Here is a 12,487-nt window from a genome sequence, read left to right on the forward strand (position 1 = left end):
TTCCCACCACAAATATGCCACGTCATCTACATTTCACCCCGTCATTCTTCTTCCCTACCTGTTTTAAATTAGGACCTTCTCAAAAGTTCGTTCTTCTCATGGGCTTTAGATTTCATTTCTGTCAGAATTTTCCTGAACTTGATGCAGTCGGTTTTTTCTCATTCCTGATTCACAGTTTCTCTCTCTATTTGATTCTTCACTTAACATTTAAACATGCTTTAGTATTTCTCATTGTGAAAGTAAATCTCGTACCCATATCCCCTTCTAATAATTATAAAAATACTGATAATGACACCACATATTTATTTAGCACTTAGTATATACCAGATGTATTCAAAGACCTTTCCTTTTTTTTTTTTAACATCTTTGTTAGAGTATAATTGCTTTACAATGCTGTGTTAGTTTCTGCTTTATAACAAAGTGAATCAGTTATACATATACATATGTCCCCATATCTCTTCCCTCTTGCATCTCCGTTCCTCCCACCCGCCCTATCCCACCCCTCTACGTGGTCACAAAGCACCGAGCTGATCTCCCTGTGCTATGCGGCTGCTTCCCACTAGCTATCTATTTTACATTTGGTAGTGTATATATGTCCATGCCACTCTCTCACTTTGTCCCAGCTTACCCTTCCCCCTCCCTGTATCCTCAAGTCCATTCTCTAGTAGGTCTGCATCTTTATTCCTGTCTTACCCCTAGGTTCTTCTGACCTTTTTTTTTTTAGATTCCATATATATGTGTTAGCATATGGTATTTGTTTTTCTCTTTCTGACTTACTTCACTCTGTATGACAGTCTCTAGGTCCATCCACCTCACTACAAATAACTCAGTTTCGTTCCTTTTTATGGCTGAGTAATATTCCATTGTATATATGTGCCACATCTTCTTTATCCATTCATCTGTTGATGGACACTTAGGTTACTTCCATGTCCTAGCTATTGTAAATAGAGCTGCAATGAACATTTTTGTACATGACTCTTTTTGAATTATCAAAGACCTTTCCTTGATTAACTTGTTGATGGGAAGGGCAGGGACATCTTGCCATGCTTACTCTGGAGCCTGCTGAAGGAGCTGGAGATGGGGCCGGCAGAAGGGAGGTCTCTGCACCGAAATCTCACTCTGTCACTAAGAGTTCAGGAGAGAGCGCGTGATGGCCCCATCTAAGGTTGTGGAAATGGAAAGGTCAGCGGAATCGATATATCATTATTAAATATACTCAAATAGGAATGAGTAATTGATTGGTTGTGGGGGAATTACAAGGCTGACATCTAGATTTCATTCATTCATGAGAATGAGGGTGTTCTTTCAATAATAGCAAACAGAAAAAGAAGAGCTAGCTAAAGAGGAAGGGTGAAGAGTTTATTTTTAGACATATTGGACCAGAAATATCTGGGGTTGAATGGCTCAGAGATAAGGAAATAGTGATTTGAAAGGTGAGCACAAATGGAGCCACCCAATCTCAGGTTTGAAAGTGGTTCTTTGGAGAAGTTCTTTGAGATTTCTACAAGTCTTCATGCCCAGAGTCCCATATCTGACCGAGTGAATTGCATAATTTAACTGAGGGGGTCTTTCAGCGTCAGGCATTTTCCCTCAAGTATCTGGAGGAGTCTGCCTTCCTCCTTGCACCACCAAGGACAGCATTACTCTGTTTTGTTTTGTTTTGGGGGGGGTGTTTTTTGTGTTGTTTTTGTTGTGTTTTTGCGGTACGTGGGCCTCTCACTGTTGTGGCCTCTCCCGTTGTGGAGCACAGGCTCCGGACGCACAGGCTCAGCGGCCGTGGCTCACGGGCACAGCCGCTCCACGGCATGTGGGATCTTCCCGGACCGGGACACGAACCCGCGTCCCCTGCATCGGCAGGCAGACTCTCAACCACTGCGCCACCAGGGAAGCCCCATTACTCTGTTTTGGCTTGTTATTTTCCACACCTTTCATAGTTAGCTATTTGATTCTCTTTTCATAGGGGGTTCTACAAAGAAGTATATCAGTTCTATTGGCATTATAAATTAAAATATGAATGCATAGCAGAGGGGCCCATTTTTGTTATTCTTTCTAGGAACTGACTACGACTAAATAAGTTACTATAATGGGTTGAGAATTTGTGTGGATAGTCATTATTGCTAATCCTTTTTAGAACCCACCAAGAGTTAAGCACTTTACATCAATTATATGTAATTTTAAGGTGACCCTATGTAGTGGATATTTTCACTTCCATCTGACAAATGAAAGATTGATGCTGTGAGAAATTGAATAATGTATGCAAGGTCACACGTCTGCAGTTATTGACTGTCTATGTTGGATGCACATTGGAATCATAAGTGGAGCCTTGACAATTCTAAAATGGCCAGGCTACACCCCAGACTGATTGCATCAAAGTCTTAGGGGATCTCACTAATAGGTGCATATTGTTTAGAGCTCCCTAGGTGATAATCCTGTCCAGCCAATGTTGAGAAATACTAGCCTGCCTCTAAAACCTAGGACCTTTTCACACCATGTGGTCTCTAAATCAAAAGTTGTTTTCACTCCACATTTAAATAGTCTTGTGATACCAAGTGGACAGTTGATTAAACTTGATAAACAGTAAATAAATAAATGTCTTCTTGATATAAAAATGTCTTCTTCTTGTTATCTTCCTCTGCCTTCCAAGTCATCAAAGACATATTTTCAAAGCCTAGAAACCCCAGCAAAAAGGCTACAGAGTTTTATTTTATTTGCTCTGCTGTTACAAGTTGAAGGCAACTTTATACACGAGTTACTATTATCCCTTTTGAGTGACTGTATATGGTGCTTGCTTAAACCAGAGGATATACACTCACTGATGAATGGTTTCCTCTACAAATACAGATCACAATGTAAGTCAGTTTTTAGAAGTATATATAGAGCTTATAACACATTTCGAAGATTCCAAGTTATTAGTGAAACTTTAGATGAACTCTTGGCCTTATTTAGCAAGTGGCTTAATTTCATTTCATTTTGAATAAAATTGTTATTTCCTAAGTCTGGAGATAACAGTATATAATGAAGCATCTGCTGTGTGTGATGTACAAATGTTTGGATTCCCAAAGGACATATTTCAAAGAACCAGATTTCCCCATTATATGTGACAAACTTTCCAAGGTCTGCAAATTAGGAACATGTTTTTGCAAGATACATATTTTAACATCTGTGGAACAGATTTTTATCTCTATTGACATCTATCTAGCATTTATTTTCTTTTTAATAGTGCTGCTTTATTTTAATATGAAATTATAAAAATCTAGCAAATAAGAGTTATTATTGTTTGAGGTATTCATATTTACCAACCATTGATATTGTCCCTTTACTCATTAACTATTTCATATCATACATGACTATTTAGCAATGTCTTCTATTGTTCAATTTTTTTTCAGAAAAGATGAATCAGAGAGATAATAATATAATAACATTTCCTCATCATAGTTTTGTGCCACTGCTTTTAAGTGAGTATTAGAACTTTTAATGGTGAGCCAAGAGTTTTCAAGAGAGAACTAAAGTCCATTATATCTCTTCTCTTGATATTTTCCTTTACATCCAAGGGGAACAATGCATAAGCTAAGTATCTGGGTCTATGAGAGATGTCTGTCAGTTTTCTGCAAATGACATGGCTGTTGATGTAGCATGTCACAGCAGCTATGGAATGAGGGAGGCTGAAGAAGTGGCATTAACAGAAAGATTCTGACTGAATCCTTAATACCATAAAGTTTTCATTTAATTTTGTGAAATGATGATGCTTAAAGCCACAACACTTACTGGTTTTAATGATTCATTCCATTTGGCATTTGCATATGTGTTGGTGGAATCTATATAACCAGAACTGTACTTTTTTAAACACAGCTTTATTAAGGTATAATTGATATACAAAGAACTGCACATACTTAATGTGTGCAATTTGTACCATCACCACAATCAAGGTAGTAGATACATCCAACACTTTCCAAAGTTGCCTGGTGTGCCTTTCTTGTTGTTATTATCTTTAATAGAACACTTAACATGAAACCTACTGTCTCAACAATATTTTTTCTTTTTTTAATTAAAGATAGTTGATTTACAATATTGTATTAGTTTCATGTATGCAACATAGTGATTCAATATTTTTGTAGATTATACTCCATTTAAAAAAATATTGACTATATCCCCAGCGCTGTATAAATATATCCTTGTAGCTTACCTATTTTATGCATAATAGTTTGTACCTCTTAACCTCCTACCCCTATCTTGCCCCTCCCCCATCTCTCTCCCCAATGGCAATCACTAGATGGTTCTCTATATCTGTGAGTCTGTTTCTGTTTTGTTTTATTCATTCATTTATTTTATTTTTTAGATTCCACATATAAGTGATAACATACAGCATTTGTCTTTGTCTGATTTATTTCACTAAGCATAATACCCTTCAGGTTCATCCATGTTGTAGCAAATGGCAAGTTTCATTCTTTTTTATGGCTGAGTAGATTTATCTGTTCATCTGCTGATTGGCACTTAGGTTGCTTCCATATCTTGGCTATTGTAAATAATGCTGCTATGAACATTGGGGTGCATGTATCTTTTAGAACTAGTGTTTTCATTTTCTTTGGATATATACCTAGGAGTGGAATTGCTGGATCATATGGCAACTCTATTTTTAGGTTTTTTGGGGGGGTTTTTTGTTTGTTTTCAGTTTTTTTGTTTTTTTGTTTTTTGTGGTACACGGGCCTCTCACTGTTGTGGCCTCTCCCTTTGTGGAGCACAGGCTCCGGATGCACAGGCTCAGCGGCCACGGCTCACAGGCCCAGCCGCTCCGTGGCATGTGGGATCTTCCCAGACTGGGGCATGAACCCGTGTCCCCTGCATCAGCAGGTGCACTCAACCACTGTGCCACCAGGGAAGCGCTATTTTTAGTTTTTTAAGAAAACTTCATACTGTTTTCCATAGTGGCTGCACCAATTTACATTCCCACCAACAGTGCACAGGGCTTCCCTTTTCTCCACACCCTCACCAACATTTGTTATTTGTTGTAAAGCTATACTTTTACATGGTGCATTTTTCTGTTTTATTTGGTGATGATTTGGACAATAAGGACAAATTACTTAATATCCTTTTTGTTTGTTTATAATAATATCTATTTATTTAAAAGCTATACACTTTTATTTCAAAAAGAATTGTTGGTGGCTTGAAAAGATATAGTGTAACCACATAAATATGAGTATTAGCAAAATCGGGTCCCTCACGGCACAGGCAGCATATTGCAGTGAAAGGAGCACATGCTTCTTCATTTGCTACCTGTGCAACTTCAGACATGACTTCACTGAGTTTCATCTCCTCAGTTATAAATATTTACCTTGTAACATTGCTGTGAAATTAACATTTAAGACAAAGGATGTGTTTAACAACTTAGTTTTCTCATCATCTTTTAAAATGTAGTAAAACATCTTTAAATAAGTTTGTTTTGCCAAATGAAAATAATTCATGCATTTGATTAAGGTTTTAATTATGATCCTATTATTAACATCTATCATTTATTGTGCACTTACTGTATGTGAAGTTATGTACTACCTTTGTGTAAAGCCCTTTTTATCCATTATCTTATTTCACCCTCGCAACAATTCATTTTTAGTCTGTAAGAACTACCATTTTCTGAATATTACAAATAGGAAATTATTAGTGTAGCCTTTAAAGGACTGTCTTTGAAAATCACAACGGTGGTGAGTCATAATTTCTTCCCATAGCAACATTCATATGTAAAGAGTTATGGATGCATCCCAAAATTATGCTGTGTGTGTCTTGTATTGAATACATGTTTTATTCCGTGTGAATAGCAAGGTATACACATTTATAATTCATTTATTATGGACAAATCAGTATGTGAATACAGGAAAGTATTAAAATAATTCAAATACGAAATCGTTCATATTAAGGAATTATTTCAGTTTGTCTAAGATTGTTAAAATGTTGTGACAACTGCAATAATTCTTGATTTCTCCATAAATGCTGAAATTAAAGTATATGGATATTGATACTGTTTGATAGTTTATAAATATTTTCCTGGAGTGCTTCATCTCAATATTCTGTTTTTCATATTTTTAACAAAATCAGGTTTCTCTGCATTCTATATGTTCCATGGAGGTTTTATTATATCATGTATCTCTCATCAAAAGCATTTTCTCTTTTTCTTTTTTGAAATATTTACAAAATAGTTATCTAAGATTGTTATTTTTAAATGTTAACACCCTTCTCTCTGACTTATTTGAATGTTGGAAATAAGGTAAACACTGTGTTTTGTTCTTAGAATTCTTGAAAATCTGCCAAATGAAAAGAGTAAATAATTATATTTCACACTTTGAAAAATTCTTCACTGTAATAATGTAAAATATTTTTCAAGTTGCAATTAAAGAATCATTAAGATTTGAAATAAACTAGTAAAATAGACATCTTTGATAAACCTAATAAGAAGTAAGAAACATAGATAATCAAACTTAGAAATGAACAAATGGTATTTCTTAAAAGTTATGAGAGGGCTTCCCTGGTGGCGCAGTGGTTGAGAGTCCGCCTGCCAATGCAGGGGACACGGGTTTGTGCCCCGGTCGAGGAAAATCCCACATGCCGCAGAGCGGCTGTGCCCGTGAGCCATGGCCGCTGAGCCTGCGCGTCCGGAGCCTGTGCTCCGCAACGGGAGAGGCCACAACAGTGAGAGGTCCGCGTACTGCAAAAAAAAAAAAAAAATTATGAGAATATTAATATAACCAGATACTAAGACATTGGAAAATATAAATGAAAAGGATAATTTCCTGAGAAAACATAAATTTCCAAAATTAATTAATTAAAAATTAAATTAATTCAAGAAGAAGTGAATATCCTGATGAGGTCTTTAATTAGAGAGTATTCATGGTATTGTAGAATTTTAGAGCTAGGGAAGCCTTTAAAGATCATATAGTAAAGATCTCATTATGCATGAGAATGTTGAGGTTCAAAGTTTGTGTGGCAAACTAAAAGAATTCCATTCATGAGCTCTGGAAATTAGGAAGTCAGGGGTTATTCATGTGGGAGGGCAACTCAGGGGAGATGCTGTATGGCAAGAAGAGAATATGTGAGCTGGTAGTAAAGAAGTTGATGAACAGCTTAACCTTTCAAGAATTTTGACAACTGGAAAGAGAGAAAGCAACCCGATGAGAACCAGTCCAAAAAAAGGCAATAAAAAGGAGGTTGATTGGCTGGTTTGTTAGTTGAAGATAGATATTTTAACAGACTTGTAGGCTAGGAGATTATGTGTATAAGCATATAGAAGCTAACTAAATGGGGAGAGTATAGAGCTGACCAAATGTAGGGTCCAGAGTAGTTACTATGTATCAAGCTCTTTACATAGATCATGCCATTTAACCTTTACAACAGTCCTACAGCGTAGGTGCTGTCAGCATCCTCATTTTTACAGCAGATGAAGCAGTGTGTGAACCTGCCTCTTAGCTCTATTACACCAGCTCCTGGAAGGGTGAGGGTCTGCTCTGGAAAGGAGGCAGATGTAGATGAAGCTAAGGGTCCCAGGGAATATGAGATTAACAATGCTATTGATGGTCCGTACCTCATCAGTAATGTTGAAGGCAAGCCCATCTGATATAAGAGTAAGAGGGGAAGTTGGGGCCTGAAAAAGATGAAAAGGATTGTGAGGCTTAGGCTATTAATGAGCAGAAACACATTGTCAAAATGCAGTGTAGTTAGGTAGTGAAAGAAGTACACAAGCTCTGGGGTCAGAGACAATGTCTTAACTGCTCCTCCCCTTTCAGTAACCATGAAACATGGGCCAGGTTACTTAGTGTCTCCAAACCCTCATGTGCCAAATGGGGATGGTGATCATCTGGCTACATGTTCTCTTTTATGCCATTAGGAAAACCTCTATCCTGCTTTATTCTTTTTTTGAGACTTCCTGGAGGATTCTTTGTATTGGGTTTGCTCCATGACTTAGAACTGGCCTGTCAAGCTTAAAAAAAAAAAAATTGATGGGAATTGCATTGAATATATTTATCAGTTTGGAGAAGATTGACATTTACATGACACTGAGCCTCCCAATTCATGTACATAATATATTTCCCATCTATTCATGTCTTGTTTTGTGTACTTTAATTAAATGTTAGCATTTTCTACATGAAGCTCCTGCACATTTTTGTTAAATGTATTTGAGGTGTTTTATAATTTTGGTTGTTATTGTGAATAGGACCTTCTCTTTCATCTGGTCATCTTTCCCTAGTGATTTTGTTTTATAGGTGCAATGTCTTTTCTCAGTTTCTGAAGGACTTAATCTGTTTTAGAAATTTTAATTTTTCTGTTACCTCTATTATCTCTCCTCCCGCCTCACTTTTTTTTTTTCTTCACTTGGCTTTTTTTCGTTCTTCCACGTTGGAAGATTTTTTCAATTATCTAATTATCTTTGGCTGTGTAATCGTATATAAAAGCAAGGCCCTAAAAAGTGACTTGAAGTTCTCTACTAGGATAGATGGACTTATTGAAAGGTAATCTACATGTTAATCAAGGATGAGCCAGTGTATGAAGATTTTTCCCCTTTGGGGGAGAATTTTAACCTCTGACCTGCTGGCATTTGGGGTGTAGAAGTGAGGGGGACAGAGACGGAGGGCCCTATGGTTTAATACATACATTTGTATCTGTCTTGTACACTTACCCACTGAGACTGTTGTCTGAGTTCAGAACCCAGCCCACTGAATTTTTCAAAGACTAAGCCTCCCTGTGACAGTGCTAGGCTGCATTGAGCTGGGAAGAAATAGTTTCAGCTACTCTGTAGGTGGAGTTTTCAACCAACCTGGCTCTTTTTCAGTCCCATGCAAACCTGGGTTTTCCTTCCATTTCTGGCCCCTAGTGTTTCCACGTGTTAAACCCTCTGAAGGTCTGCAGAGTGAATTGGCTCCATTACAGTCAGTATTTCTTCCACCACCCCCTCACCCTACAAGAACTTAGGCTGTAACTTTCTCTGCCACTGTAAGTCAGTTACACCTCCTTCCCTCAGCATCTTCTGAATTTGTGAATGCCTTGAGTTCATTCACTCTTGTCTACTGCCTATTCTCTTTTTTTCCTGTTGCTTAAAAATTTGGCCATTTTAACATGGTTTGGGAGGGAGAAGAGAGACAAATCTGTCATGATTAATTAGAAATTTTGTATTACATCTTCCAGTGGATATTGTTGGTATATAAGGAAGTCAGTTTTGTTTATTGATATCAGTGTACAGGAAATATAATATTTGTATGTTGATCTTATTTCCAGCCACCTTGTTGATTCTTCTTCTTATTTCCAGTTGTTTAAAAAATTGATCCTTTTGGGTTTTCTAGTAAGGAGATATATTTCTGCAATGATGAAAATATTGTCTCTTCCTTTCCTATTACTTTTTCTTGTATTGTTTTGGTGAGGACCTCCTATACAATTTAGAATAGAAGTGATGGTGGGCATGCTTTAATTCATGATGGGAATGCTTCTAATATTTCACTATTAGATATGATTTTCAATCATAAGTTTTAGAGAGATAACCTTTATTAAGTAAGAATGTTCTCCTCTATTTGTAATATGTAATGAAGATATCTTAAATGATCATTGCATTTTGAATTTTATCAAATTCTTTCACATTTATTGATATGATCACATGGTTTCTTTAATCTGTTAATATAATAAATTATATTGAGGTCACTTTAAATGTTGAAATCATCCTGCATTAGTGGGCACACTTATTTGACAGTGATTTATTATCTTTTTTTCTGTATTTCTGGATTTGATCTTTAATTTAATATTTTCACATTTATGTAGATAAGTGAAAGTGGCTCATAGTTTTCTTGTTCATTTTGATGTCAATGTTATTCTAGCCTTGTAAAATGAATCAGATACTTCTAATCTTTTTCTTTGGCCTGAAAGTATTTTATAAAATGGGACTTATAGTACATTAAGTTTGTTAGAATTTGCCAGTAAATTTTTCTGAACCTTCTGTCATTTTTGAAGATTTCTTTTATTACCTTTTACTACCTTTCCATTTTAGCTAAGATTAAATTTTATCTCTCAGGCCAATTTTGATCATTTATGTTTTTCTTGAAGAATGTCCATCTTATATATATTTTCAATTTTATATATATATTACCTGCTATTCCTTTATGATACTTTTAATAACATTTTTTATTCCTAATGTTATTTATTTTTCTTTCTCCTCCACCCTTTAAAAAAATCACAATAGCCAAAGGTGTAGCTGCTTTATTAGCCTCTTGAATCAGCTTGGGTTTTGTAGATCAATTTGACTCTTTTTAAATTTTTTCATTTGTAATTTCTGCTTTTGTCTTTATAAAACTCCTTCTGATTTCTTTAAGTGGCCCATTTATTTTCATTTTCTCTTGTTTTCTATCTGTGGGTTTAACTCTCCTGAGTACTGTCATAGCAAAATTGCACAAGTTTTGATACTGATTTTCAGTTCTAAATAGTTTATAATTTGGATTTTAATTTCTCTTTATTAATTATTTAAAAGTTTTCCCCCCAAGAGGTGCAGAATTTTAATTTTGGTTTCTAAATTCATTACATTGTAGTTTGTGAAAATGTCCTGTATGTTATCAAACTACTTAAGTTTATTTTATTCTACTTTCTGTCCTAGCACTAGTTAACTGCTATAAACATTCTATTTGTATTTTAAAGAACTGCACATGTTGTTTCTTATGTATAATATTGCAAAGAAAGAAGATTAATCACTTTTATTGATTGTTATAGTATTCCATATTACTATTTTTCTCCACTTTTCTGTGACTTTCTGAGAGCTATAGGTTTTCTTTCATTGTAAACTTAGTTTGACAGTTTGTCCTTATAGTTTTCTCGGGTTTTGTTTCATATACTTTGGAAACTTGTGATGAGTTTCATAGAAATGTGTTACTTTGGAAACTTCTTTATGGCCTGCTCCTTTTATCAGTATGAAAAGTCCTTCATCTCTTTTAATGCTCTTTTCAATATTAACATTGTGACATCTGATTTTTTTCTTATTAGCATTTGCTTAATATAGCTCTTTCATCTCTTTATTCTCAGCCTTCCTATGTCATTGTGTTTGAGGTCTCTTATAAACTCATTACTGGATTTATTTTTTTTTATGCAGGATAAAAGTTCTTAACATTTAACTAGTGAATCTAAAGCATTCCCATTTATTGTGATTCCTGTAGTTTGGAATTATTCTTATCCTCATTTAATTTTTCTGTGTATTATATTTTCTAGTTGCCCTTTTGCCTACCTTTAATTGGACTGATAGATTTTTCTTAGTTCAATTTTTCTACTATTTTACAAGTATATTGTTTCCACCCTTTTTGGTTACCTTAACATTGTTAACATAAATGTTCAAACATGTTTTTCTAACATCTAGAGTTAATCAGTATCTGAAATATTCCTGCAGACAAAAAAAGAGGCTTCAACATACTTTTAAATTACCCTGCTCCTTTGCAACTTTTATCTCTCACCTTTTAGCCCTCATTGATAGTATTTTGAATTATATATCCAAGTGGCTATATAATAAATATATATTTTTAATTTTTAATAAGCATTTATTAAGACTTAACATATTTTAATATTGATATTCATGAGACTTCTTTTGTCTCATTCCCTTCTTCTGGATTTTTTATTATTATTGGTTTTTATTGTCTAGCAGTTCTTTCAGAGAGAATCTTAAGGTAATAAACTTCAAAGTTCCTTTCCATTCTAAAAATGTCTTTATTTCTGCCTCTACTTGAATAATAGTTTTTCTGGGTGTAGAATTCTGCAAAGTTATTTTCCCTTAGAATGTTGAAGATAGCCTATTGTCTTCTTATATCCTGGGTTGCTCACAAGGAATCTGACGTCAATGTGATTCTTATTCCTTTGGAAGTAATCTTTCTTTTGACTCTGACAGCTTCTAAGATTTTGTCTTTATTCTTGATGTTCACAGATTTCATCACAATAGATCTTGGTGTGTGTGTGTGTGTGTGTGTGTGTGTGTGTGTGTGTGTATCTGTCTTCCAGCTAGAGGATCTTTAATGTTCTGAGAAATTTCCCCATAATATTTCTTTAAAGGCTTCCTCCTCCCCAAATTTTCTCTCTTTTTTTTCTTCCAAAAATACTTTTAAACAGATGTAGCAACTTCTGTATCATCCATATATCTTACATCTCCTACTTTCCATGTCTTAATCTCTGCTCCTAATGGGTAGCTTTGGGCTTGGTATTCTTCATTCCTCCCTTGTCAGCTCTGTTTTTCAGGCACTTCTCACAGTACCTAGTCTACCATAGTTTGCATATCTTTTCTTTCCAGTTATTTTATGCAACATTTTCTGTTGTCCCTATGGATTTGCAATGAAAAGTGTACGTGAAGGTTATAGGTATACTGTCCTCAGTTTGCCAAGTTAAATACCTTTCCAAGTTTTGTAATATTTATCAACAACAGGGAAGGAGGAGCTGAAGAAGTGGATGACGAGCTTGAAGAGCTAGTGAGTGGCAAGCTGTGAAGACCCAGCTCTGA

General features: G+C 35.3%; 1 protein-coding gene across 2 annotated transcripts in view; it reads left to right on the forward strand.

Moving 5' to 3' along the window:
* ADGRB3 (adhesion G protein-coupled receptor B3) overlaps positions 1–12,487 on the forward strand; it is an 802,271-nt gene that overhangs the window by 729,643 nt on the left and 60,141 nt on the right. The window lies entirely within an intron of this gene.

Source organism: Monodon monoceros, unplaced genomic scaffold (genome assembly GCF_005190385.1).
Source record: "Monodon monoceros isolate NGI ecotype Baffin Bay Population unplaced genomic scaffold, NGI_Narwhal_1 Super_Scaffold_15, whole genome shotgun sequence".
NCBI classification, from domain to species: Eukaryota; Metazoa; Chordata; class Mammalia; order Artiodactyla; family Monodontidae; genus Monodon; species Monodon monoceros.